Below are 6,930 nucleotides of genomic sequence, written 5' to 3'. Positions count from 1 at the left end.
TGGCGGGAGCAGTCAAATTATTTTATGATTGGAGCCTGGAATCTTGGAATATTTAACTATTCATTGTATCCCTCCATAATCATTATACATTTGTTCATGAAAAGAGGTCTCGCATTTGACAATTTATTTTCTTTTTGTTAAAATTGTTTTAGTAGCCGGGTGCCCCTAGTGTCATTTTGCGTAAATACAAATGATAGTATGATCTTGGTGGGAGCTGTCAAATAAATATTTATCCATTTATATTCTGCGAAATATTTTTAGTGAAGCCACATACTATGAGATATTCATCATCCAATGTGCAGTGGACCAGGTAAACACACTATTGTTTGTGCGCATGTCCCCTGATGTTCCTGCACCTTACTTTTCTCTATGACTTGAGATATGGTCTACGTTGTGCTTCTTGGCCCGATTGTCGTTGGTCCAGACTCTGCAGCACATAAGCTCTGATACCAAGAAGGAGTCATCTATCTTCAGACCCATTAATTCTATCCCTTACTTCCCTATACATGTAGATTTTCATATTGATCGGACCACGTAAGCCCAACGCCATCCCTATGGAGCCCATTCTTTAATACGAGAAGGGTACGGATGGTAACTAGCTAATTTTCTAATTACTAGTTGTGATTTTTCTCCCACATTCCCGATTTGTTGAGTGCACCATGAGGGGCTTTTACCAGTGTGTTTTGATTAGCACCCTCAGCGCACCCAGTGTAATTACTATAATGTATTTCAATTGTTGTTCTCTCTTTCAGGTTCCTGCCATATATGTTTTGTTTAATTTACTACACAAGTGAGGATTAGATATTTTTTTAGGTCCTGACAAATCGCCCTCCTATCTTTGTTGATTTTTTGAGTGAGAAACATGTTGACCTTTTTCATTCTGGCAGTATAGGGCTTTCCAATCGTACCCTGATCAAAACCTGAGTCTATAGGGTTTGAAGCCACCAGACATTCACATTATATAGAGTAAAATAGACATTATTCTGATTTTCCCCTTTTTGTTTTTAATCTTGACAGAGGCACATTCTCCCAATAAATTTTCCTATTGTTGTTGTTTCCTCTAGTGAATTTTAACAGCATTATTCACCAATCCCACACAATCGCACTCACCCACCGGCAAATACCTTTAATAAAAGATCTCTGGTAAAGAGCCCCCTTGAGGGGCCCGTCAGGAATTGCAGCGCCGGCCTGACGAGGAGCAAAGCCCAATAATGAAGCATGTCAGCTCTTGTTCCTGTTTTTTGGATACCCACAGGGACCTGTTGATCTTTCCCTGACTGGGATTTGATCCTTCCTTTTTGTGGGACTGTGCATTCATTGTTTTTGTAATCACTACCTTCCTCCGTAGACTGAGAGAGGGTGGCAAGGTCATCCCCATGGTCTTCATGGAATTAATAGTTAATGATTTTCCCTCGCAGTATTTCACAAAGCAGGCAAAGAGCCTATAGACCGCATTTAGGTTAGTAAAGTAAAAAGGGACAACCGTTGGGATTAAATGACTCATTTAATTGTATTTGTTTTTGTTGGAAAATGGGTTATTGGTAAGGGCAGGTAAGTACCTACACTTAGCAATAGGCTACTAACCTCCACTTAGGTCCAGTTAGGTCTCAGTAAATTAAACCTAGCTCAGCCCTTGGTAGCTTGGCAATGAGCGACAAGGCTTAATTTAGGAGGCAAAGCATAAAGCATTCAAGTATCACAAACCAGTAATTAAATAAAACACAGGAATCAGTTTAAAAATCCAAAACCACTTTATAAACATAGGGCATCATTTTAGCTTTAAAATGACACCAAAATGAATAAAATTGGATAAAGGGAACCGCAGAAGTGAATTTTTAAGAATTAATGATTTTTAGCCCTTAGAAACGAATAGTGCCAATCTGGTCATCTGGTCGCACCTCGACCAGGGCAAAGTCAAATTTTAAGGCCGACCGCATTGGAAGCCTTCTCGGCAACAGCCCGCGGGAGGCCTTGGTCAAAAGTTTACTTTCGGACTTAGTCATTCTCTTGAAGATTTTCTTCAGCAGGACCAAGTCGCCAGTCCAATCTGACCTCCTGGAACTCTTCCTCGGATACGCATCGCGGTAGCACTCGGTGGAGATTTTCATCTTCGGGCTTAGTCGTTTTTTTTTAGATGAAAATCCTTCGACCGGGGCAAACCTGAATCTTGATCCAACGTCCCTTGAGCCCTCTTCGGATACACTGCCTGGGAGGGCCCGGTCAACTTCCTACGTTCAGACTTAGTCACTTTTTTGGAGATTTTCTTCACCGGGATGAACCAGCAAGTCAGGCCGGGTCACGGTTGAGGCAAGCCGGCTAGAGTTGCCGCGGCATGTCGGTCCCTTTATGGAGCTTTTTTCCAAAAGTTCTCCAAAATTCTCCAAACTTCTGGATCACTTCCAGATCTTCATTTGAGGTTCTTTTGAGGTCCACAGCTCAACCCAAGGTTCCAGAAGCTCTGAGATGCTCCTTGAGGATGCGGACTACAACTCCCAGAATGCACTTTTACAAACTTCTTTTTGGCCACTGGACAGTAGTCAGCTGGTCAGTTTCTTCAGGAGTTGGTGCAGGGGACTCTGGCTAGCAAGTTTTCACCTGTAGCAAACAGGGAGTCCCTTCTTGAACCAGTTGAAGCCATGCAAAGTCCTTCTTATGGTGAAGCCTAGGTGCACAGCTGGTGCAGTCCTCCAGAGTGCAGTGTCCAGGTGCAGGTCAGGAGTCCTTCTTCTCCTGTATTTCTTCCTGGTATGGATCTGAGGTATGGGTGCAGGTCTGCCAGATTTATCCTTGCTCTTTAGTGAAAAACAGGAGGTCCTGGTTCTCCAGTCAGGTGCCGGGTCCTTCCCCCTGTGATGACCACTTCCTGGGAAGTGTGGCAAAGATCAATTCCAGGGAGCAACATTCCTCAAAAATCCATCATAGCTGAAAATGATTTTTGGAGGTTACATCTCGCTGAGCCCACCCACTGGCGTGGCTAAAAATCCTAAAAACACCTCTCTCCCCTCCCTCTCCTAATCTAATCAAGTGGGCACCTTATTGTCTGAGTTTGCAGGATGTAAGGGAGGTGCTGAGTTGCTCCAAATGTCCTTCCCGGCCTTTGAAGGCCAGTTTGGCATCCCTTCCCCCTTCCTGCTTCCCCATCTGCTGTGGGAAGATCTTCTCCCCCAGGCACATCTCTTTGCGTTCAGCCAGGCCACTTCACACCTCATCAAGGCAGCCTGGCCAGGCTGCAGAGGCTGGCCAATCAGAGCAAAGCAGCAAAAACATTGCAGGCCTGAAGTTGGCAACTTTTCAGGTAAAGTTTAAAACTCTTTACCTGAACAAGTTATATTAAATCCAACAACTGGAAGGTGTGGGATTTATTATAGCAATTCATTTGATACCAAACTTGAGATATCTGTTACTTAAGGAGACTTTTAAAATTAAAATAGAGTCTTCCCATTCTAGCCTATGGAGGCTATTCACTACAATGAGGGAAAAACAAATTTGACTGTTTTACTTCACCAGGGCTTATAAAACTATTTTCATAAGGTCCCTGCTTATAGTTACATGGCACCAAACCCTAGGGGCACATAGGGCACACCTTAAGGGTGACTTATATTTAAAAATAAGGTAGTTTAAGACTTCGGAAGTACTTTTAATTCCAAAGTCGAATTTGCATGTAACTTTAATTTAAAAGCAGCCAGCACGGCAGGCCTCTCTTTAAAATGTTACTGGGCTCCTCAGCAATGTACCTATGGGTGCACTACCGATGATGTGGTCCCTAAACCTACATGCCCTACCATATACTAGGGACTTATAGGTAGGTTAATTTTACCAGTTATAATTAGCCTAATTTGCATATCCACTTTACACAGAGCACTGGCCCTGGGACCAGTAAGCAGCACCTAGGGCACAGCCAAGAGTCAGTAACCACCATCTGTCTAAAAAGTGTGGGGTTGACCAGGGCAAAAAGGAGGACTTTCCTACAGTTTTTTGTGTGTAAATTACAATGAGATGCAAATTACATATTGTAAAATGGAAATACAAAAGTGGCTCTTCACTATCAATGATTTAATACTTTAGCATATTTCAGGAAGAAAAACTAATGACTTTCATAGACTACAAATAAATACATTGATGGAGAACGACACAGGTAGTGGTTCACAGTGAGCACAGCAGGATGTTTTCAATGCAACATATGGATGAAAGTGAGACATTAAGGTGATTTTATTCATAGCGATTTCGATCCTTTTATTTGTGAGTTAAATATTACATTTTCTTGACATATCACAAAACAAGTGGTAAATGAGTTAATCAGTAATAATGTATAAGGTATGCAGATATGAATGTTGGTAACTCCTGCTTAAGGGTTGATGAACTGCCAGAGAGGCATAGAGAATGATATTCTGTTTCTAACAATGTGGATCTCTTTAGCAATAAAAAATAACATATACAACTATTGTTTTACTTTGAAATGGAGACCCAAACTCAACAATTTAAATATAATTATTTTTGAACAAAGTACACAGTTCTGATTATGAGTTAAAGTTGAACTCATTATGAATTGCAGTTCATTCCCATAGTGGCTAAGGGAATGTAAGGGTCTCCAGAAGATAATTATATTTTATTTAAATTAATAAAGCACAAGGAGTTTATAAAAATTGCGTTTATTGTGCTCCTCAACTCAGAATTCTGCAGATGCACTGGGGGATTCCTGGTGAATCTCATAGAGGTCATTGGAGGGCAGAAAGTTGTCTGAGTATTAGTTCCACCCCAATCACAGAGCAGTGAGCAGCAACAACAGGATCTCTGATGCAGATCCGAGGGGCACCTACAAGGGAGAAGCATGGGGGAACCAGCATCCTATGTCCCTGTGACAGATCGAACAGTATAAAGGCAACGGAGAGGTGTGGAATTGATTAGGTAAGTGGTTTATTCTGATTAATTGGTGAAAACAAAGTGTTTGTAACAAAGGTGGGGTTGGATTTTCCCGGATTTGTGGTCTTGTTCGTCTGTTTTCCCGGATTGGTGATTTCTTCTATTTTTCTTGTTGTCTCTTTCAGGTTGAATGCTGGCTTGCCCTCGCAGGTGGATCCAGGACGACACCGGAAACAGAAGGACAAAAACGCTCGGGTAAGTATGGGATCTATAACAGGGTTTTCACTCTTTCTCTATCACTGACTGGGGAAAAGGTAAGAACACAAGGAGGGGGTTGGTGCCAGTGAGGAGTTGGGGAAATGATGTGACCATAATCTAAGATTGGTGGGAAAAGTGCCTCACATGTGCTGGTCGCGGTGCCCCTTATTAAACCTCCCTCTTCACCCCTCCTCTATATCCCCTCCCCAGTCCTTTTATTATTTGTGCCCCTTTTCTGAGTCCACAAGGACCGTACCTTGGTTAGCCACGACCCTCCAGGGTCGTGGCTGGCGTTGTGGCGGTCCTCCTGTGGCTCTCTCTTTTCAGGGTTGTCCAGCTCGAGATCCTCGTTGTCTTCAGGATTTCCTCGTCCTTCCGTCCTCGTTGGTTTTTCTTCCAGGTGTTCCTCCTCTCTGGCTGTCTCCTCCGATCTCCTACTTTCCTCTCTTCTCACGGGTCGCTCTCCCGGTTGCGGCGCCTTTTCCTTTTTACCTCTGCCGTGCCGGAAAACCCTATTGTTTTCCCTGGCAACGGCATTCTGCCAGCCTCGCTCTCATCGCGTTTCCCCGACAACGGGGAGATGTGGAAGTGACGTATCGGCATCGTCCGATGCGTCACTGGTAGCGTTCTGTGCCGGGAACACCCGGTCACACACCTCTCCCCATGAACGGTCCTGTTCGAGGACCGTAGTAGAGTCCAGGAACCGAGACAAATAATCAGCCGGGGCCGGTTGGGGACCTGGTATGTGACGGACCTGAAAGGAAAATGGTTGGAGTTCAAGGAACCATCTCAAGATCCGGGAATTTGTATCCTTATGAGCGGATAACCAAGTGAGGGGAGCATGATCCGTAAAAAGTATAAAAGGTCGACCCAAAAGGTAATACTGTAAAGTGTCCACGGCCCATTTAATGGCCAAACATTCCCTTTCGATAGTAGGATAGTGGCGTTCCCGGGGAAACAGTTTTCTACTGACATATACTACCGGGTGATCCCTACCTTCCTCATCGGGTTGGGACAGTACTCCCCCCAAACCTACATCCGAGGCATCGGTGTATAGATGGAAGGGTTTTGAGAAATCCGGGCAGCGTAGTATTGGGTCTCGAGTCAGATAGGACTTCAGTTGCTCAAAGCTAGCCTTCTGTTGATCCGAAAAAGGGGCTAACCGATTAGGATGGGATTTAGACAAAAGATCTGTGAGGGGGGCGGCAAGGGTGGAATATTCGGGTATGAATCTTCGATAGTAGCCTATTAACCCTAGGAACGAGCGCAAATCTTTTTTTGTTGTAGGGTTAGGTGCATTTAGAATGGCGTCTACTTTCTTAGTTTGAGGTTGTAGGCTCCCTTGACTGATTTTGTATCCTAAGTATGATATGTCGGGTTTTCCTATAACGCACTTCTTAGGGTTGGCAGTTAACCCAGCGTGTGCAAGGGTGTGGAATATCTGTTGTAAATGTATTAGATGATCATCCCAGGTTTCACTAAAAATAACTACGTCATCAAGGTACGCTGCTGCAAAAGTTTGAAATGGGTTGAGGAGTCTATCCATTAACCGTTGGAACGTAGCTGGTGCTCCATGCAGTCCGAACGGTAACACAGTGAAATGATAAAGACCGGACTGAGTGGCAAAAGCCGTTTTCTCTTTATCCTCTGGGGCTAATGGAATCTGCCAATATCCTTTAGTCAAATCTAATGTGGACATATATTTTGCCTTTCCCAGTTTTTCTAGTACGTCATCCACTCTAGGTATTGGATATGTGTCAAACATTGAATTTTCGTTAAGATTCCGGAAGTCAATACAGAATCTAATAGTAC

This window comes from Pleurodeles waltl, chromosome 12, assembly GCF_031143425.1.
Source record: "Pleurodeles waltl isolate 20211129_DDA chromosome 12, aPleWal1.hap1.20221129, whole genome shotgun sequence".
Classification (NCBI taxonomy): Eukaryota; Metazoa; Chordata; class Amphibia; order Caudata; family Salamandridae; genus Pleurodeles; species Pleurodeles waltl.
This window is presented reverse-complemented; position numbering follows the sequence as displayed.